The sequence below is a fragment of the Urocitellus parryii genome, chromosome 8 (genome assembly GCF_045843805.1).
Source record: "Urocitellus parryii isolate mUroPar1 chromosome 8, mUroPar1.hap1, whole genome shotgun sequence".
NCBI lineage: Eukaryota > Metazoa > Chordata > Mammalia > Rodentia > Sciuridae > Urocitellus > Urocitellus parryii.
This window is the reverse complement of record NC_135538.1, coordinates 92,830,446-92,854,289: the sequence shown is the minus strand read 5'-3', so window position 1 is coordinate 92,854,289 and position 23,844 is coordinate 92,830,446. Positions and strand designations below refer to the sequence as shown.

Genomic DNA, 23,844 nt, shown 5'->3' with positions numbered 1-23,844 from the left:
GATTGCTCCCAGTGAGGAAAGACAAAGTTGTGGGCTTGTTTCTGCTTTAGAACATTTATCTACAGTTGTCTTCTTTCCACATAGAAGAATAACCAGAGGTCTCTTCTATTTGGTAGTAGCCATGGGTTAAATAATCCACTTTTCCCCTTCCTCATTTTATTCTTTTAAAAATTATAATGTTTTAATACTAAATATATGTGTGATGCTAATATGACAAAAGAATGTACATTTTCAAGAGAATGTTAAAAGTCATGATGTTTAATTCAAAACTCTTCTCTTCACCCTAACTTTTCATGGTGTTGAAATAGAGAGAGAAATATAGTCTATTCACTTATGTTTTTCTTTCACTTGACTTTCTGTCTTCCTGTACTTACCCCCCTAGGGTTGAGGCCACAAGAAGGCAGAACAGAAAGCTTCTCATATGACTTTCTTTGGCAAGATTGCCTCACTCTCCTGTGTCTTTGCCACTGTTCTCACTCATTGTCTATAACTTATTGTGCACGTTTAAAGCCACATAGGCTCGGCTGAAGAGGGATGCCATCCCAAGATCCCTAGGCATTGAAGATTCTTTCACAAACAATCCCATCTTCATGTTTTCCTTTGTGGCATCATCAACCTACTTTCCTCTGATGAAAACATCTCATCTCCCAGGCATCAGGAAGCCTCCAATCTCACTGATCTCTGTGGACCCTACTCTAAACCCCTTAGAATAAAAATTATCTACTTTCTGTTTTGCTTCAGAACTGGAACATCAAAGGGATCATCCTGCCCTCTTCTATACCTGATCATATCATTAAGTATCTCTTCTCCCATGTGCTCCCTCCCCCTGATTGCAGTAATGTGGGGGAGGTCAGTAGGCTCACTGGCTACACATATGTCCAATCAACAAAAACATATCAGTCTCTTGTTTGTGCAGAAATTCTTTCTTAGCTTCAAGAGACCAATCAAATATCATTTCCCTTTACCTTCAGCAATCATATCTCCTCACTTTTACCTTCATCCTTTTATCTTTTGGAAAATAGAGGAATAGTCTTAAATAAAGACAGGCATTAAAAGGATGAGAAAATAGAACAACAGAGAAGTCAGAGTAAGCAAAAGAGAGTCAGCATGGACTATGCAAGCTACTTTAAGAAATTCACTTCAATACAAGAGAATACCAGGATCTTCCAAGCTGGATCTGGCTCCTGTTTGAAAGATATTGTGAAGCAAACAGCAGCAACAGATGCTTATGAACAAAACAGAAACGTCCCTCTAAATAAAATTCTAAGATTGGTAGGCCTGAAAGCAAAAGTCCCCTGAGGCAATTAAATTGGGGGAAAAAGCTGGTCACTGGATCATAAGAAGACGCACTCTTGGTGCTACTAAAGGATTTTTAAATACTCTTAGTAAGAAATAACCACCATGACAGAACTATCTTGAAAATTCCTGTAAATGTTATTTAGCTTGTTCTATTATACTTCTTCTTTTGTGTTAAAGCCAATAACTAAAAATTCTGTGCCATCACAACTAAAAAAAAAAAAAAAAGACTGGAGTATGCAAAGACATAGGCAATTCCAGAAGATCTTTAATATTCCTGAAATCAACAAAATCATAAATATCCACATTGTTCTTAAAGCAAGACTAAAATACCCTATAATTTCTGGCATTATTGTCTTACATAAGGTCAATATAGTTTCCTTGAAATCAGCCAAACTATAGATTATAAATCCCAAATAAGTGCATAGAGCTGGAGAGCAGGCATTTCTCACAGTGAGGCTTCATTAGCCAAAAGTCATGTAATGACTCTGCCAGCTTGACAGGAGCAGAGTACCCAAATATTTAGGGAAACATTATTCTGCACCTGTTTGTGGATGAGATTAACATTTGAACTGGTAGATTGAGTAAAGCATGTTTCCTCCCTTTTGTGGGTAGCCCTTCTTCACCTAGTTTAAGTTTCTGAAAAAAAAAAACAACAAAAAAAAAAAAACAAGAAGCCTAACCCTCAAACAAATAAAGGGAAACTCCTACTGCCTAACTACATGAGCTAAGATATCATTAATGACCCATCCCCTGTCTTTTGTAATGGAAACATCAGTTTTTCTTAATTCTGGAGCCTGCAGCTTTTGGACTGGAACTTACACTACTGGCTATTCTTGGCTTTTAGGTATGTGGACTCAAACTGTAACTCAGCCATCATTTCCCCATGGGTCTCGGCTTGCTGACTGCAGATCTGGAGATTCTCAGCCTACATAATCATATGAGCCAGTTCCTTATACAATTCTCTCTCTCTGTCTCTCATTTCTCTGGATAATCCTGATTAATTACACCACAAAGAAAGCTTTGCTTAACTGCAAAGCACACTTTAATTCAATTCCTCTCTTTCTAGACCACCTTATGGAAAAGAAGAACAACATCTGGTCTATTTGGGTTTGGAAAATTACTGCTAAATCAAATGAGGAAAACAGTATATGAATATCTTCCTTCTCAAAATATGAACTTCAGATTAATAGTAACTCTTATCGGAAAACTGTGAAATGTGGATAATTAATTGGTTTATTAGCATTTGGAAAATAATGTATACTTCTTAGTGATATAGTTACTTACCAGTATACACACACACACACACACATACACACATATACATATATATATATATGTATATATATGTATATATATGTGTACACACATATATATACATATATATACATATATATATATGTGTACACACACACACAAACACACACACATATATATATATGTACACACACACACACAATTTCCCAATTAGGAAATATTTGAAGTGTGGTTTTTAAAAAGGCTATTAGAAATCTAATATTTGTCATTACTCTGTAATATGTTGTTCTTGAAAGGAATTCAGCAGTACAAGAATTATTATTTGAAGCTATATAAAGGGCAAACAAAATATATTACCCATATAGTCAAAATTTATAACAAAAATCCTGGAGCAATGAAGATAAACAACTATATATATAAGATTAGTCAAGAAAATAGTAAAGTTGGTTTTTGAGGCCATATTTCCTTGAAGGAATTTTTCAGAATATGAATTAGATTACATTTGACAGTGTCAACAACACATATTGTTGACACTAGGGAAACACAATCTTAAAATAAATATTCATTTCATTTTAGTTATATTCTTAAATCACTGTCTTATTTAACCTATTGCAGTTGTCGAAAGCATCTTATTCTTCAACCAGAAATTGAAGATCAGAAACATTTTCAATATAAAATATTAAACTCTCAATGTGAACAATATAGCTATTTTAATAATATAATTAATTATTTGAATTTAAAACCTAATAAGTCTTTGGGGCATAATGTGAAAAAACAGTTCCTCATTAATTAATTGAGAAACTAAGAAAAGACAGAATAGAACTTCACTCTGTTGCAGAGAAAAATGTAGCAGTAGACCCACTGAGTAAGCCCTGCACACCTTGGGCTAACAGTAATGTAGCAGATATGCATCTGTATTACATAAAAACTGCATGAGCTTTTCATTAATTATGAGGTCCATATTGTTCTCTTACCCTCTTCAATTGCAGCAATATTGCATAGGTAAAGGTAGATAACATTAATATTTTGCCCTTTTAAAGTTTTGCCATCCAGTTAGTATTTTGAGCTGGCAATTACTTGGATAAAATGAGTCAATTGTTATAAAATGTTTTTCCCCAAATATTACAATATCTAAAAAAATTTAAAGTATGCCTTATAGATTCTAGGATAGGCAGTATATTTTTTTTCTAAATATTATTTTTAAAATCAATTTGTCATTTTTATCATCTCTGTGTAAAGCAAGCCCAAACATATTTACTTCATGCATTATTTGTTTCACCTTGCATAGATTGGCAATCAATTTCATATTACACTATGTGAATTGTTGGTTTCATAGCATTCTATATATCTGCATAATTTACAGGTATTTTGTTTTGAGCAAATAAACACAAACATTTTAGTGCTTTTTCCATGAAGTCCTTTTTTAAATTTATAAATGTAATAATCAAATAAATTAATTATATTTGTTATAAATTTTACTCTCATTTTTTTTTACTTTCATAGATTTTTCTTTCATTTAATGATCAAAATTATTTTAATCAGCTCTTTCACCACTGGGACCAAAAGACGTGACAAGAACAATTTTAGAGGAGGAAAAGTTTATTTGGCATTCATGGTTTCAGAGGTCTCAGTCCACAGACAGCTTACTCCACTGCTCTGGGCCCAAGGTAAGGCAGAACACCATGATAGAAGGGTGTGTAGGAGGAAAGAAGCTCAGGACATGGCTTCAGGAAGGAGAGAGAGAGAGAGAGAGAGAGAGAGAGAGAGAGAGAGAGAGAGAGAGAGAGAGAGAGAGAGAGAGATATTTCTGCTTACCAGGGACAAAATGGAAACCCCAAAGGTATGCCTCTAGTGACCTATCTCTTCAACCAAACCCTACCTGCCTTCAGTTACCACCCAGTTAATCCAAATCAGGGGATGAATCCACAGACAGTTTATAATTTCCATTATCAAATCATTTCACCTCTGAAACTTCTTGCATTGTCTCACACATGAGCTTTTGGGGAGGACTCTTCATACCTAAATCACAACAAAAATTTTAAATCTGAACTTCCTTGCAAACAAAATTTCATTTCTTCTATATGTCTTTCAAGAATTTTTTAGTATATAAAAATGATTTCACTTGAGTATAAGCATAGCATAGATATGCTTCTTAAATTTACTATTTATTCTCAACATAATATAAAAGTTTGTTATTGTCATGTAAAAATATACTTTTATATTATCATATTATCTTATAGTTTTTGGTCTTCTTTAGTGGCTTGAAGCTTCTAAAGGGTTTTGTAAATATTCCATTACAAATTTTGGACCACAATTCATTGAATCAGTTTCTTTTTGTAAAAGAACATTTCAATTGCTTTCAGATTCATTATTACAAGAAACAAGACCATGAAGATCATTATTTATACGGACATAGATATCTAACTTCTCCTGGATTTTTTTTAATTGTTTTTCAAAAATTATGTGAACAAAGTATGCAAATGTGCTCAGTGTTTTAATATACAGCAGTCTATTAACTTTCAAAAGATTGTAACAATTTAAATTATCATCCATTATATATCTAATAATAAAGTTCAATTTATATTCAATTGTTTATTCAATAGTTATAAAATAATACTTTACTACTTTTAAAACAATTTTGATTGGCATGAAAGGTGAAAAAAATTCACATTTTTATAAATACTCTTATTTTATATGAACTATATTTATACATTAGTATTTTTCTATAATTAAAAATATAATATTATATATAACAATTATTATATAATATGTTTTTGTTTTGCCACATATATTTTTCTGGCATATTTCCAATAAATACAAATAATTTTATTAATTTGCCTATGAAATTTTTTCCTGCTCTTTGAATATTTAGATTAATAATTGTTAATATTTTAATATTTCCTTTAAGATTTTATCACTTGGGGCTGGGGATGTGACTCATGTGGTAGCGAGCTCGTCTGGCATGCACGGCGCACTGGGTTCGATCCTTAGCACCACATAAAAATAAAATAAAGATGTTGTATCCACCGAAAACTAAAAGATAAATATTAAAAATTCTCTCTCTCTCTCTCTCTCTCTCTCTCTCAAAAAAAAGATTTCATCACTTACACATTTATAATTGATGCAAAGAACATAAATTCTGGCTTTAGTTTATCTAAAAATAAATTATGTTTCAATATTAAATTCTATATTCTCAATCATTTTGATCTTGTAACAAAATGGCATTAAACAAATAGCAAATTAAATACAAGGAACCTGAATTTCTGAATGAGAACACATTTTACCAGATATATTCTAGGGCACATAAAAGACAAGTAGAAAGTGGTACCAATTTTAATTGAAATTATATTTGTTGAAGTTTTAAAAACATTCAAGTTCTAGCTCTTTCCAAACATGAGTGTTAATTTTAATAACAAATTGAACTGCTAAAAGAACAATATTGAAATTAAAGTCATAATCCAAAACCCACATACTACTTCTTTCTATCAATTATTCTGCCCAAATAACACACCAGTACAACTGGGAAAGTTCAATACCACTATGCTAGGGAGGGAATCCCCCTGCAACTCTGGTGGTAAATGTGTCTAGTGAGAGGAGATTCGTTCATGGCATTACACAATATCTTTCATCACCCATGAAGACCTGATATTCCTGAAGAGACAGTGAACAAGAAAAATTCAAATTCTTTGGTTTCCACCACTTTACAGAATTTAATTTAGCCTCTCCTCATTCAGGATAAATGCTGGAGACAGCCTCACTGAACTTTTTTTTGAGGGGGGGGGGATTTTTTTGATATTTATTTTTTAGTTTTCGATGGACATAACATCTTCATTTTTAATTTTATGTGGTGCTGAGGATAGAACCCAGCGCCCGGCGCATGCCAGGCGAGCTCACTACCACTTGAGCCACATCCCCAGCCCCATCACTTAACTTTTGATTGAGCTTCTCAAAGTCTGTATACTTTGCCAGGACCTTGGATAGATGACCTACAGAGAGAGAGAACTCAAATATGGTCCTTCCTGAGGCAAGCCACTGAGGAATGACTCTAATGTGTCCAAAAAGACATAAAGGGCAAGTGCTTCTGGATAAAGAATTTTACTAGGATCTAGAATATCTTACACCATCCCCTCAATTATCAATTATTTTCTTTCTTAAAGGTATGAAATTAAAGGAAAATCATAAAATATATGAAAAGTTTCATTAGCTCAAAAGGAGAAACCAGAAACACAATTTGTTTTTTTGATTCTTACTGAGTCTGAAAGACTCAGAGGCTTTTATTTTCCCTCAATGACTGTGGGAGAAGAGGAAAGTAACAGCAGTTGGTCCCCTTCTGCTTTGACAGGGAAAACTTCTTGAGTATTTAAACAGGTTAGCCTTTGAAATATTGATTTTCATGGTATTAGTAGGTCAAAATTATAGAAGAATAACAAGCCTTTTGACATTTTCCACAGATTATAGTTAGAATTTCTAATGTTGGGAGATTTTTAAGCTGTAATATCTCTTCATTCAAAGTATATTATCTTGGGCACATAGAGTGAACACAGAAGAGAACAAATTAATAATAGTTATGAATATTTATGTATGTCCACTCAGGAGAATTAAATTGGTATTCTTTTTTTTTTTTTGTACTAGGGATTGAACTCAGGGGTACTCAACCACTGAGCCACATCCCTAGCCCTATTTTGTAGTTTATTTAGAGACAGGGTCTCACTGAATTGCTAAGCACCTCACCATTGCTGAGATTGGCTTTGAACTCGGGATCCTCCTTTCTCAGCCTCCTGATCCTCTGGGGTTACAAGCATGTGCCAACATGCCTAGTTTAAAATTGGTATTCTTAAGAACATTCCCATTTTAATGCTTTATCATATGAGATAACATAAATAGAATTTATGTTACAAAATAGTATTTCTCTCCCCAAATCTGCAGGGATAAAATACATTTCCTTCATTACTTTATTTATCCTGTACTGATGATTGAACCCAGGGGAGCACAACCACTGAATTTCATCCTATGCCCTTTTAATTTTTATTTTCTTATTTTGAGACAGGGTCTTGCTAAGTGGCAAATCCTCCTGCCTCAGTCTCCCAAACTGCTGAGAGTACAGGCATGTACCACCATATCCACTTCCTTCATTTATTTCCAAGAATCATTTTGGTAATGACACAAACCTAAATTTTTAAGGGAAGGGTCTAGAATTTAAAAAATTATATTTCTCCTCAAATAATCACAGATAAATAAGACCCTTAAAGAAGAATATTATAATCCACGCCTTCTAACAAAAAATCAAGTAAATCTAAATTTTAAAAGAACAAAACAAATTTTAATTATGTAAAATTTTCAAACCAGTTATGATTAAGGTTTTTAATAGTTCAGATTTCTAGAGATTAATTGGTATCTATATATTATTGTAAGATACTGAGTGATTGCCAAGCTACTTGTAAACTTAAAAACTCTATGTTACATATCAGCTATTTTATAAAATGTGACCAAGGCTGAGTTGCTAAAAATTAAGAGCATTAAGTGTTTACATTCAACAGTAAAAAGGTCTATTTTATTTATCTTTGTGAATCTGGGGCAGAGTATGTAGTTCTTCAGAGAAAATTAAGCAGAAGTCATTAATAACATCAACTTTTCACTTATTGAAATACGCTAAAAACAGAAAATGAATAAATAAAAGATAAGAGTTTTGATATTAAATAAAGTCTATGTTTAATTTTTTAAGTAGCATAACAATGGATGATATTTTTTATTTCTATTATTTAGTTAGTTATTTTTGGTACTGGGGATTGAACTCAGCGGCACTCTACTATTAAGCCACACACCCAGCCCTTTTTATGTTATTTTTTATTTTGAGACAGGAACTTGTTAAGTTTCCTAGGGCTTTGCCAAGTTGCTAAAGCTGACAATGCATGCTCTTTTTAAAATGCTGATTTTAAAATATCGTTATATTTCATGATAATGAATTTTTTAAAAAGTAAAAATAATCTAGAGACACATGTCTTTTATTATCATGGATGAAAATATCTTAAATGAATTACTTGGATCCTACTATATATTCTTAGTCCATCATGACCAAGTAAAATTTATGGGACAAATGTAATTATGATCCCAGAGGAAATAATTTACTAGTTAATGTGTTTCATTACTTAATAGAGGTGGAAAAGTAGATGACAAATTTATGGATTATGAAAAGGCATTGTATGAGAGACCTGTAGTGAAATTCCTCATATTCTCTCTACCCACATTTTAACTCCAATTCTGATAACTGACTACATGGATAAAACTGCACAGAACCTGCCCCTGCTGCATCATCTCTTTGGCTTCCTGCCTATGACCTCTCTTATGGATGGAGGGTCTACTCTGGCTTATCCACAAAGACAGAAGTGAGATGGAGACAATTCCCCATAGGTCAGACCTTGACAAATTGGCATTTTACAGGGGCTCATCATGAATAAACACTTCTTTCTCCTGTATCTCAGAAAGGCAATTCTAATGGAAATTTACACAGCTTATCAGAAAGTCCCTAAAATGATTGATTGCTCAAGCTTTCGGACAAGCTTAATAAAAAAATCTACTTTTTTCCCATTATAAACATTCCAGTGACCCACTCTTGTACCTTAGAATCATAATACCTTTTGGATTTTGCCACTGAAAGGGGATTTTAGATTTTTTTTTGCAACGTTTAGAACATTCTGATATAGTATAAAACTGTTAGAATTAAACTAAATAGAAAGACATAGTAAATATTTACAAAAAAGTTAACATCACTAGAGTGACATACATATAACAATGCAGAAGATCTTAAAATTTATTTACAAGTTGACATTATTGAGACTTCTCAAAATGGATGTAACAGTTCATTGCTGAGAATGCCATCAATATAATACATTAGATCTTTGAGCAAATGTCTCCCATTCTTCTCCAATCCAGTTCTCCCCGGAATTTGTTCTTAGGGACATTCAGATTTGGGGCAGTCAGAGGGGACAAATCAAAAATTGAGGTATTCACATAAGTGAACTAATTTTTTTTATACTACTGACTATTTCAAAGCAAAAATTTGACTGGTGATTGTCCTTGGTAGATATTGGGGGAAACAAAAACATCTTTAGCCAAAAAGTGTGCAAATTCATAAGTATGGATTAACTATGTTATTGAGAAAAAATATAAGAATGCATGTAGAGGATATATAAGTGGCTATAGAGCTATAGTGAAATTTCCACTATATTTTATGAAACTGAAACTATATTTACAAGGTATCACCCTATTTTAATAAACAATTAGTAACTATTCATCTTGTATTAATAGTTACATTGAGTTTACTCTGACATGCTGATTTTCTTTGTCAGTACCTGTTACATTTACCACTGAAAGTGCATCTATTTAAAGTATTTATGGTTAGACAGTCTTCAGGTTTCCTCAGTAATTAGATTAAATTAAATTTTCTACAGTTTTTCTGACTTTTGATATTATTTTATAGTACTAGACCTTCTGTGTAACTTGTACAGAAGTGCTGATTTCCTTTTGAGCTGTTTTTTTTCATATATATATATACAAGTCCAGTATGGTATATATCAGAAAGGAATGTTAAAGTAATATTGTAAAGTAATTTTGTAATAAATTCCAAAATTAAGAAACGTACTTGCTTTAAATGAATAACTTTCAAAAATACACCAGTTTCGTCTTGGAATATAGCTCTGTAATAGAGTATGTGTTTTGCATGTGCAAGGCTCTGGATTCAATTTTCAACACCAAAACAAAAAAGAAAAAATATACACTGCTGACATATAATTAAATCAGATTCTTGGTAAGCTGTATGTAAAGATTTTAGCTCATCATAAAAAGCTTTACAAAGTGTTTAGTAGTTTTAGCAGTTTTTCTAAGTGCTTTAAATATTATGTTTTCAGCTCTTTTACTTTTACTTGATTGATACTTAATGCATAATCAACATTAGGGTCCTGCTAGTCTGAACCTTGATGTTAACTCTTTCTTCATAACCCAATATATCTCCCATTAATAGCCATTGTGCATGTTAAGCTAGATCCAATAGATATAGTACTTTCTTTTTTTTTGTATTTTTTTTTAGGAATAAATATTTTTTTTTATTGTTGGTCGTTCAAAACGTTACATAGTTCTTAATACATCATATTTCACAGTTTGATTCAAGTGGGTTATGAACTCCCAATTTTACCCCGTATACAGATTGCTGTATCACATCAGTTACCCTTCCATTGATTGACATAATGCCTTTCTAGTGTCTGATGTATTCTGCTGTCTGTCCTATTCTCTACTATCCCCCCTCCCCTCCCCTCCCCTCCCCTTTTCTCTCTCTACCCCTTCTACTGTAAATCATTTCTTCCATTTGTATTGTCTTGTCTTACCCCTCCTTTCCTCTTATATGTCATTTTGTATAACCTTGAGGATCCCCTTCCATTTCCATGCGATTTCCCTTCTCACTTCCTTTCCCTCCCACCTCTCAATCCTGTTAATGTAAATCTTCTTCTCAAGCTCTTCGTCCCTACCCTGTCCTTGTTTCCTCCCCTTTTATCAAAGGAGTCATTTGGTATTTGTTTTTTAAAGATTGACTAGCTTCACTTAGCATAATCTGCTCTAATGCCATCCATTTCCCTCCAAATTCTATGATTTTGTCATTTTTAAGTGCAGAGTAATACTCCATTGTGTATAAATGCCACATTTTTTATCCATTCATCTATTGAAGGGCATCTAGGCTGATTCCACAATCTTGCTATCGTGAATTGTGCTGCTATGAACATCGATGTAGCAGTGTCCCTGTAGCATGCTCTTATTAGGTCTTTAGGGAATAGACCGAGAAGGGGGATAGCTGGGTCAAATGGTGGTTCCATTCCCAGCTTTCCAAGAAATCTCCATACTGCTTTCCAAATTGGCTGCACCAGTTTGCAGTCCCACCAGCAAAGAACAAGAGTTCCCTTTTCCCCGCATCCTCTCTAGCACTTATTGTTGTTTGACTTCCTAATGGCTGCCAATCTTACTGGAGTGAGATGGTATCTTAGGGTAGTTTTGATTTGCATTTCTCTGACTGCTAGCGATGGTGAGCATTTTTTCATGTACTTATTGATTGATTGTATGTCCTCCTCTGAGAAGTGTCTGTTCAGGTCCTTTGCCCATTTGTTGATTGGGTTATTTGTTATCTTATTGTCTAATTTTTTGAGTTCTTTATATATTCTGGTTATTAGGGCTCTATCTGAAGTGTGTGGAGTAAAGATTTGTTCCCAGGATGTAGGCTCCCTGTTTATCTCTCTTATTGTTTCTTTTGCTGAGAAAAAACTTTTTAGTTTGAGTAAGTCCCATTTGTTGATTCTAGTTGTTAACTCTTGCGCTATGGAAGTCCTATTGAGGAATTTGGAGCCTGATCCCACAGTATGTAGATCATAACCAACTTTTTCTTCTATCAGATGCCGTGTCTCTGATTTAATATCAAGCTCCTTGATCCATTTTGAGTTAACTTTTGTGCATGGCGAGAGATAGGGATTCAGATTCATTTTGATGCAAATGGATTTCCAGTTTTCCCAGCACCATTTGTTGAAGATGCTATCCTTCCTCCATTGCATGCTTTTAGCCCCTTTATCAAATATAAGATAGTTGTAGTTTTGTGGATTGGTTACTGTGTCCTCTATTCTGTACCATTGGTCCACCGCCTGTTTTGGTACCAGTACCATGCTGTTTTTGTTACTATTGCTCTGTAGTTATAGTTTGAAGTCTGGTATCGCTATACCGCCTGATTCACACTTCCTGCTTAGTATTGTTTTTGCTATTCTCACCTCCTAGCTTATTATCCAATATTAAGTATTAATTATGGGATATTATTTGTAATGTATATATTAAACTATTAAGTTGTAAGGAACAGGTATCAGTTTATTCTAAATCCTAGGATACAAATCAATCCAACTGGCCAGTTTTCATGTTTCTCAATGTCAATAATAACATTTGATTAGAATTAGTTAAATTGGCTTGAGTGATAGGCACCTGTCTAACATAATTGCTTCATATCAGTATAGGATAAAAATTGAATCCTTTTAGTCAATAGTAGTTTATTTTTTTTTTAGTATTTTCAATGTTTACATGTCAATTATTAGCTTTTCTTTATATAATACTTTTCTACCTATAACATAGGCAACTTTTTATACAATCCTTTAATCCTTTCATAAATAAAACCATGCTAGTTATCTAAGTGTTTCTATTAGTAGATAAGATTCTATTAGTAGACTCATAAATATACTTGCAGCTAATTACATCATTACATAAGTCAAGGACTGTGGCAACTTTTTAGCCATATTTTGTTAAAACAGAATGTGATTTCAAGCTTTCCAATCTCTAAATATCTCCAATTCCATTCTAATTTTTTAATTTCCAGTAAATCTCAAGTTAGGTGATAATTCTATCTTCTTTGCAGTCCACAGTTTCCAAAGCAATAGTTTCTTAGTATTTTTGTATTTTAAGACTTAGCAATTCTAATACTGGTTTTAGTTTCTCCTAATAGTATCTTCAGTAAGTCAGGCTATATGACCTGTCTGGTACAAAAAACAAACAAACAAACAAATAAAAAAACTCACCTGAATCATATCTACTAAGTGGTGTTTTGCATTGAAGTTGCTAGCAATTATTGATAGTAATAACTCACTATAGCATTTCCTAGTAAAATAAAGAATTAGATGTCTGGGGAGAAGATTTTTGTCTAGAAAATGGCCAACTTTGAGGCAATACTTGTTGAGAGCCACAGCCGAAGGGGCCCCAGCAAACTTCCAGCTGCCAGCAAACTTTCAGACTGCCAGCTGATGATTGGCTCACAGAGGACCCAGCAACATCTAGCTGATTGGCTCCTCTGCGTTGATGCTCATTGGGGGACTTCTTTGGCTCCGCCCATGCGACCCAGCCAATCGGCCTCAAGAGCAGGAGGATTGTGGGAGATGGTGAGGTTTGGGGTTGTGGGAGAGGTTTGTGGGAAGCCGGTGGTGGCAGTTGGGCTCTGAGGATTTTTCCTGAGGAGCTGTTTTGTTTGGCCTGTGTGGTTCTAAAAATAAAGTTCATTTCTTTTGACAAGTGGCTCCTGAATTGTGCCCAGCCAGACTGCGGCATTTGGTGGCTCGCACGGGGAGCAACTTGAGGGCAGGGCGAGAGGATGGGTAGCCATTTTAAGATTCTTCTTTTGTTTTGCCTCACTTTTGTTTTCAGTTGCCTGTCCCTGGATATGAGTGGGATGGAAGAAAAACCACTCACATCTGAGGAACAGATAGGGAGAAAGGACGGATGGACATTTCAGGAAGATAGAAAGGCTATAATGATTTTTTGTTGTTCCAATTTTGTTTCACTCTGTTTCAGTTTTGTTTGGCATTATCTTCTTGGGTTGTATTATAGTTATAGTAGAAATATTCAAGTAAAAGAGAAGGTCTCTCAAGCTAGTCAGACAGAGAAAAAAATTCAAGTAAAAAAGAAGGTCTCTCGAGCTAGTCAGAGGAAAAAATTCAAGTAAAAGAGAAGGCCTCTCAAGCTAGTTAGACAGAGGAAAAAATTCAGGTAAAAGAGAAGGTCTCTTAAACTAGTCAGAGGAAAAAATTCAATTAAAAGAGAAGGTCTCTCGAACTAGTCAGACAGAGGAAAAAATTCAAGTAAAAGAGAATGCCTCTTATGCTAGTCAGACAGAGAAAGAAAGTGTAGAGCAGAAAAAGCCATCAGGGGGAAAGTTACAACAGGAGACTGCTACTAACACCTTTCTATCACCAGAGGGCGTAAGTGTCCAACCAACAGCGCCACCTCTACAGGAGACTGCTACTAACACCTTTCTATCACCAGAGGATGTAAGTGTCCAACCAACAAGGCCACCTCCATATGCTGGGAGGCCCCCAACCCCGCAGTTGATAGTTGGGATCCTGAGACAGGATCTTAAATATTAACATGCCCTGTATTTGAGGCAGGAGGGCACGAATTCACAATGCTTTAAATTTCAAAACAGTGAAACAGCTAAAAGAGGCTGTAACAACCTATGGTCCTCAAGCACCCTTCACTGTAAGCATGGTCGAATCTATTAACAACTTGACCATGACGCCAGCAGATTGGGCTAATATGTGTAAAGCTGTGCTAAATGGAGGTCAATACCTGTTATGGAAGGTTGCCAATGAGGAATTTTGCAAGGAGACAGCTAGGCGAAATGCAGCAGCTGGTTATCCTCAGAGAAATCTAGATATGTTGTTAGGAAAGGGACCTTATGAGGATCAGCAGCAACAAATTGCATATGATCCTGGCGTATTTGCACAAATTGCTGCAGAGGCGGTTAGGGCATGGAAGACTTTACAAGGACATGGAGGTTTACAAGGTCAATTATCTAAGGTAATACAAGGAGCTAATGAATCTTATGCTGAATTTGTAGATAGGCTTATTCAAACAGCTACCAGAGTTTTGGGGAATACAGAACAAGCAATGCCATTAATAAAACAACTGGCTTATGACCAAGCGAATCGTTGGTGCAGAGATATCATTAGACCATGGAAACATGAAGATTTAAACACATATATTAAATTATGTAGAGACATTAATGAACAAGAGCAAGCCGTGGCAGCTGCAGTAAAACAGGCTTTAGATGCCAGAGACATTAATGAACAAGGGCAAATTGTGGCAGCTACAGTAAAACAGATTTTAGATGACAGGCCAAGAACATGCTACAATTGTGAACAAACAGGACATTTTAAAAGGAATTGCCCCATAGGAGGAGGGTTTAACAAAACTAGGTATCAAAGGAGTAGAATACCGGGTATTTGCCCACGATGCCATAGAGGGAGACATTGGGCTAATGAATGCCATTCTCAAACCACCATAGAGGGTACTCCATTATCAAAAAACGAACAAGGACCAGGTGTTTATCCATGATATCGTGGAGAAAGGCATCCAGCTCCATTGCCAAAAAATGGTCAGGGGGGCCCAATGCTCTGGGGCCCCAAACCACAAATATATGGAGCACTGGAGGAACCCAGCAACTCCATCAGGGTAGTGCCCAGGACACATTATCCATCAGATCTCTCATCAGACAAACCAGAGGGAGTGCAGGGTTGGACATCTGCGCCTCCGCCACAGCAGAACTAACTCCAGAGATGGGAGTTCAAATCATTCCCACAGGGGTAAAAGGACCTCTTGCCAAAGAAATGGTAGGCTTATTATTGGGACGCAGCTCTTCTACTCTAAAAGGACTTATGATAAGTCCTGGAGTAATTGATCCCGATTATGAAGATGAAATAAAAATTATAGCCAGTTCTCCAAAGGGTATATCAGAAATTTCACCAGGAGATAGAATAGCACAGTTATTAATAATACCCAGCCTACATGATAAATTTTCCAGTTGTACTGTAGAAAGAGGTTCCAAGGGATTAGGCTCCACAGGTGTAGATTGGGCTATGCTTTCTTTAAATTTAGATTCTTGCCCCATGCTAAAACTAAATATTCAAGGACATGAATTTAATGGGCTACTGGATACAGGTGTAGACCTTAGCATCATCTCTCGTCAAGAATGGCCAAAACATTGGCCATTACAACAAGCCACTCAAATGCTTCGAGGCTTAGGAGTGACAACTAATCCCCATAGAAGTGCAATGGTATTAGATTGGAAGGATCCTGAAGGATGTGATGGAACTATACAGCTATATGTATTGGATCATCTTCCCGTAAATTTATGGGGATGAGATGTCCTAGATCAATTAGGTTTGACATTAACAAATAACATCAATCAAAATGCACCCACTATTATGACTAGACAAGGTTTCAGGAAAGGAAAAAGATTAGAAAAACAAGAACAAGGTATAGCAGCACCAATACAATTAGATAAAGGAACAGACAGACATGGGTTGGATTTTCAGAAAGGGCCACTGAGACAATAAAAATTACTTGGAAATCAGAAAGACCAGTATGGGTTCCTCAGTGGCCCTTGACTAAAGAAAAGATACAAGCAGCCCATGATCTGGTCAAACAACAATTAGCGGAAGGACATATACAACCTTCTGTATCTCCCCATAATACTCCCATTTCTGTCATCAAAAAGAAATTTGGTAAATGGAGATTATTGCAAGATTTAAGAGCCATTAATAATGAGATGGTTATTATGGGACCTGCTCAATCAGGGATTCCTTAGTTGTCTGCTTTGCCAAAAACGTGGTATGTTTTAGTTATAGATACTAAAGATTGTTTTTTTTTTTTCAATTCCAATTCATCCTGAGGATAGTTCACGTTTTGCATTTACTATCCCTGCACTGAATCATGAAGGTCCTGATCAGAGATATGAATGGAAAGTACTCCCTTAAGGGATGGATAACAGCCCAACTATGTGTCAAATTTATGTAAACAAAGTAATCTAGCCACTTAGAAATAAGAATCCTGAACTACAAATATTTCACTATATGGATGATGTATTATTAGCACAAAAACCTAAAAACACATTCCTAGAATGTTATGTCACACTTACAAACTTATTAAAAAATTATAATCTAGAGATATCAATAGATAAAGTACTATTAAATTTTCTGATTAATTATTTAGGAGTTCTATTATCCTCAACCATGGTCTGTCCACCAAAAATTCAAATACGAGTAGATCAACTCAAATCGCTTAACGACTTTCGAAAGTTAATAGGAGACATAAATTGGATAAGGCCTTATCTAGGTATACCAACAGGAGAGTTGGGACCTTTATTTGATATCCTAAAAGGTCCATCAGATCCAAATTCACCCCAAATGTTAACGCCTGAAGCAAGAAAGGCATTAAAAATCATTGAAACATATATGGAAAATATGCATTTGAATAGAATTGATATAAGTTTGCATTTATTATTTATTGTACTACCAACAAAAAATATACCTACAGGAGTATTTTGGCAAGAAGGTCCATTATTATGGATATTATTCTCCTAACACTATTCTTTCTAGGTATCCTGAGGCTGTAGGACAATTAATACTCAAAGGAATAAAAGCAGCAAAGGGAGTATTTGGAATTTCTCCCAAGAAAATTATTACTCCATATACTATGAATCAAATTGATGAGTTAGCTAATGAGTTAAATACTTGGGCAATAATCATGTGCAAATCTAATGTTTCATTTGATAACCACTTACCATCTAAACCTTTATTGTCTTTTTGGTCATTGCATCCTGTAATTTTTCCAAAAATGACAAGAAAAGCACCTATCATGAATGCTCCAAATATATTCACTGATGGGTCAAATAATGGTACAGCAGCAGTAGTTACACCTGATCAAACTTTTACATTTTTAGTACCCAAACAATCAGCTCAAAAGGTAGAGCTTAATGCAGTATTACAAGCTTTTGTGATGTTTAAAGATTCTGTATTTAATTTATTTTTCGATAGTCAGTATATAGTTAATGCTATAGTATCCCTTGAAGATGCTGGTAGGATTTCCCCTTCCTCTACTGTTTTCTCTTTGCTTTCCACTATACAAAGTCTAATCTGGGACAGAAAAGATCCATTCTTTATAGGACATATCAGGGCACATACAGGATTGCCTGGAGCCCTTAGTTTGGCAATGATTTAGCAGATAAAACTACACATGACGTACATATTTTCTCTACACTAGAAGAAGCTATAAATTTTCATAAAAAGTTCCATGTCAATGCTAATACTTTATAAAAGTGTTTTAAAATAACTAAGGAACAAGCTAGACAAATAATAAAGCAATGTCAAAATTGTGTGACCTTTTTACCACAAGTTAATCTTGGAGTCAATCCTAGAGGACTGATACCTAACCATATTTGGCAGATGGATGTCACACACTTGCCAGAATTTGGAAAATTAAAATATTTGCATGTTACAGTTGATACTTCTTCTGGATTTTTGATGGGCTCTCTTCATGCAGGAGAAAAAACTAAAGATGTTATAGGTCATTGCTTACAAAATTTTGCCACTGTGGGCGTTCCAAAACAGTTAAAAACAGATAATGCCCCTGGTTATACTTCTAACTCTTTTAAACAATTTTGCTCAACATTTGGCATTACTCATATAACAGGATTCCCGTACAATCCACAGGGACAAGACATAGTTGAAAGAGCTCATCAGACTATTAAAATGTACTTATTAAAGCAAAAAGAAGGAATTGGGAAGGGGTATATATTCCCCAAAGATAAACTTAAAATAACCCTTTTTACTCTAAACTTTTTAAATTTGGATTCATCAGGACTTAGTGCTGCGGAAAGGCATATGTGTCCAAAAAATGTGCATAAGCCCAAGGTACTTTGGAAGGATATTCTAACAGGACAATGGAAAGGTCCTGACCCATTAATTGTCTGGAGTCAGGGGTCTGTTTGTGTGTTTCCACAGGGAGAACAGCAGCCGATTTGGATTCCAGAGAGATTAACTAAGGTCCTAACCCAGTGATTGTCTGGAGTTGGGGGTCTGTTTATGTGTTTCCACAGGGAGAACAGCAGCCAATTTTGATTCCAGAAAGATTAACTAAAGCGATTTCTACAGACCAAAAAAAGATGATTTGGCTCAAATCCATAACAACTGATATCCAAAACTCCAGTTTGGCTATTCTTACATCTGCGACAGAACCAGGATGCTTTTTTCAAAATTTATTTTATTATTGCCCTTTGCCAAATTATGAAGTTCTATTTTCTTTTTTTGAGCTCATACAGACCTAGGTTAGTGTTTTGCTGATCAGTTCTATTTTTTTGACTATAGAGTTTTTAAACATTGCAATGGAGATTTCACCTGTAAAAAGTTATAAGGCCTTTACTATTATGTTATGTGTTGTATGTATTATATTATGTGTGCACACTTGTGTTTTCTGTTATATGTTTGAATGTACGTATGTCCATATATCATATATGATGAGCACTCATGAAAAAATGGATCCAAATATTTTTTTTTCACGTGATTTAAATAGTTTAATTTAAATTGGGTAAACAGCTGTTGAGGATTGTTTTAATATATGAACAAAAAAGGAGGTTAACAGATCTGTTTGTTTACTTTCACCTTTCCTTTTCATTATATTTAATAATTCTCTTCAAGACAATGTAAATTGTTAAGAAAATTGTTTTCTTTTAGTGCCTTCTGGAATGTTACATAATTTTTTCTTTAGCCATTATTGCCAGAATTCCTATCTTCATTCCAGTGCTGGTGAAGACAAAGATAAAACCAATCTACAGCTTCTGCAATAGCCATCACTGAACTGCTTGCAGAACTTGCCTGGACTATGTATCACTTGTATGCATTGTGAACTCACCTGTATGCATTGTGAATTATCTATTGGTGTAGCAACTTGTGGTAGTGTTGGGGTATTTTTGCTGATGATGTCATCCGTGGTATAATTTTTCCAAAAGGAGCCATCAATTGGCTTGGTGTATCTTCCTCCCTTCTGCTTGTCATGATCGTTCAGCTAAAATTTGGGGGTCAACAGAGGTGAGGCAAAGAAGCTCACCCCCCTGCTGGTACAAAGACCTCTCCACAGGTGTGGCTGTATACTGGACTGGTAGTCAGTGACGGGTAAGATCCAACTGCAGTGGTACCAACCTAAGACAGGAGGCTGACGCCTTGAGGTCAGCTCATCCGATAACGGCTAAGGGCCATATGTACTATTGGAAAACCTAAGGCAGGCACGGTCCCTAAGCCACATGCTTGTTGTTTAAACAGAGAGGGGGAGATGTTGAGAGCCACAGCCGAAGGGGCCCCAGCAAACTTCCACCTGCCAGCAAACTTTCAGACTGCCAGAGGGGGAGATGTTGAGAGCTACAGCAGAAGGGGCTCCAGCAGGCAGTCAATACTGATAAAATGGATACAGAGCAACTTTTACAACTTGTACCCAGTTTAAAATCAACTCAATAAATGATTGTATTAATAGAATTCTCTCCTACTTTAGCCTCCTCTCATAATCAAAATAAATCTTTACTGTGAGAAAGCAGCAATATCCAAAGCCTGAAATGTATTAATATATATAAACAATAGCATTCAATAACAAAAAAATGAAAAAGATACAGGAAGGAGTGAAAATTATATATTTATACATATATGTATAACATGTATATATGTATAATTCTAAATGAATATTATTTGGAAAAAGGGAAATAATGTCTTTACAGTTTAAAATACATAGAGAAACTACATAAAATAGTGATGAACTAAGGGCTTATAACTGGATAAATTGTTTTAAGGTTTTTCAGTGTCTGAAAAAGTGGCCTTATATTATACTTTAATTAAGTCAGAAAAACATCTTTTAATCACCAGGTTAATGACTAAAAATATAATAGACACATATAACACCAACAAACTAATGGAGAGAAAATGAGAAATTAAAAATATTTATGCTAAGAGGAAGCAATAAAGAGGAGAAAAAAATTTAGTCATTTTTTATATTTCTGTGACCAAAACACCCAACAAGTACAACATAGAGGAGGGTACGTTCATTTGGCTCATGATTTCAAAGGTCTCAGTTCATAGATGGCTGACTCTATTATTCTGGTCTCAAAGTTAGGCAACACATCATGGGTGAAGGGCCCAAAAGAGGAAAGCGTCTCAGCTCATGTTAAAGTTAAGCCAAAAAGGTAGGAAAGGGAGGGGAAAAAGGGTCACAGGAATCATGCAACCTTTCAGGGCACGTTCCCATTCACTGACCTTCTCCAGCCATGCCTCGTGTGTGCCTAGAGTTATCACCAGTCAGTCCATTCAAACTGGGAGGGACTGATTAGATTACATCTCTCATGATACAACCATTTTACTTCTGAATATTCCTGCATTCACAGGAATATTTTGTGGGGATACCTTTTGGGGGATACCTCACACCCAAACTAAGACAAAAACAATACATATCCTCCAGGTGACAGGAGAAAAGATTTTTAAGATTATGGATTTAAAACTCAACCATAACAATATATTACATATAAATGGAATAATTATCCAACTTAAGGATCAATATTTTGAAATTTTCTTAAGTGAAAACAAAAATGCTATCTACAAAAGACACATTCTAAATATAGGAACACAAAAATACTGAAAGTAAAATGATAGAAAAGAATATGCCATGCAAAAATTAATCAGGTTTGGACTTGTTTACTTATTAACAAAGTAGTCTTTAAGAAAAGAAATTATTAATGAAGAGAAAAAAAGGAATATTTCACCAAGGTAAAAGATTCAATCATAAAGATATTACAGTCCTAAATTTGTTTTTACCTACCAACACAATCTTGAAATATATAATGTACAAAAAAAACATGTAAAAAGGGAGATAGATTCACTCATGTTTGAGAAGTTTATCTCATATATATCAGTAGTTAATAAAAGAAGCAATCTCTTATAATGCAGATTTGAGAAATATGATCATCAAAATTGGCTATATTAATATGTATAAGTCACAATAATGAAAAATGGCAAAATGTGCTTTTTATATACACACACAACACCACAGAATTTTATTATGTGATGTTATAAAGCCCAATATTTTAAAATGTTGAACTAAGAAAAATAGTATGCTTAGGTAGAACCAGAAATCAACAACTAAAATAGGACATCTAATGTTCAGAAATCAAGTACTTCTAAAACTTTTATGGAGATAATATCAGAAAGTTTCCCAAACATGAAGAATGAATTGGAAAATAAAATACAAGAGGCTTTCAGGACACCAAATGTACAAAATTACAACATATCTACACCAAGACACATTATAATGAAAATGCCCAGCATACAGAATAAGGATAGAATCTTAAAAGCCACAAGAGAAAGGAATCAGATCACATATAGGAGAAGACCAATTCATATCTCAGCAGATTTTTCAACCCAGACCCTCAAAGCCAGGAGATCATGAAACAACATATACCAAACTCTGAAAGAAAATGGATGCCAACCAAGAATCTTATATCCAGCAAAACTAAGTTTTAGATTTGATGATCAAATAAAAACCTTCCATGATAAACAAAAAGTTAAAAGAATTTACAACTAGAAAGCCTGAACTGCAGAACATCCTCAGCAAAATATTCTATGAAGAGGAAATAAAAAACTATGATGAAAATCAGCAGAGGGAGGTATTACACTAAAGGAAAAACTAATCAGAGGAGAAACCAATTCACATTAATTACCAAAAATAAACAAAAACGGCTGGGAATACAAATCATGTCTCAAAAATAACCCTGAATGATAATGGCCTAAACTCACCAATCAAAAGACATAGATTAGCAGATTGGATTAAAAAAAAAAGACCCAACAATATGCTGCCTCCAAAAGACTCATTTCATAGGAAAAGACATCCACAGACTGAAGATGAAAGGTTGGGAAAAATCATACTCAATAAGTGAAATGGATTCAAACTAAAAAGCTTCTTCTCAGCAAATAAACAATCTGTGAGGTGAACAGAGAGCCTACTAATTGGGAATAAATTCTTACTACATGCACATCAGATAAAGCACTAATCTCTAGAATATATAAAGAACTGAAAAATCTTAACACCAAAAACCAAATAACCCAATCAATAAATGGGCCAAGAAACTGAACAGATACTTCTCAGAAGAAGATATACAATCAATCAACAGATATATGATAAAATGTTCAACATCTCTAGCAATTAGAGAAATGCAAATCAAAATCACTCTAAGATTTCATCTCACTCCAGTCAGAATGGCAGCTATTAAGAATAAAAACAAAAATAAGTGGGCTGGGGATGTGGCTCAAGCGGTAGCGCGCTCGCCTGGCATGCGTGCGACCCGGGTTCGATCCTCAGCACCACATACCAACGAAGATGTTGTGTCCGCCGAGAACTAAAAAAAATAAATAAATTCTCTCTCTCTCTTTCTCTCTCTCTCTCTCTCTCTCTCTCTCTCTCTCTCTCTCTCTCTCTCTCCTCTCTCACTCTCTCTTTAAAAAAAAAAAAATAAGTGTTGGGAAAAAAAGCACACTCATATATTGCTGGTGGGACTGCAAATTGATGCAGCCAATATGGAATGCAGTGGGGACTCCTTGGAAAACTGGGAATGGAACCACCATTTGACCTAGCTATCCCTCTCCTTGGTCTATACCCAAAGGACTTTAAAACAGTATACTTCAGGGACACCGCCACATCAATGTTTATAGCAGCACAATTCACAATAGCTAAACTGTGGAAACAACCTAGATGCCCTTCAGTAGATGAATGGATAAAGAAAATGTGGTATATATACACAATGGAATATTATTCAGCATTAAAAGAGAATAAAATCATGGCATTTTGCAGGTAAATGGATGGAACTGGAGAATATAATGCTAAGTGAAATTAGCCAATCCCCAAAAAAACAAATACTGAATG

General features: G+C 34.9%; 1 pseudogene; it reads left to right on the top strand.

Moving 5' to 3' along the window:
* Window positions 1-1,107: 1,107 nt before the first annotated feature.
* The window catches only part of LOC144256433 (transcription factor BTF3 homolog 4 pseudogene), a 135,832-nt pseudogene continuing 113,095 nt past the window's right edge, over window positions 1,108-23,844 (top strand).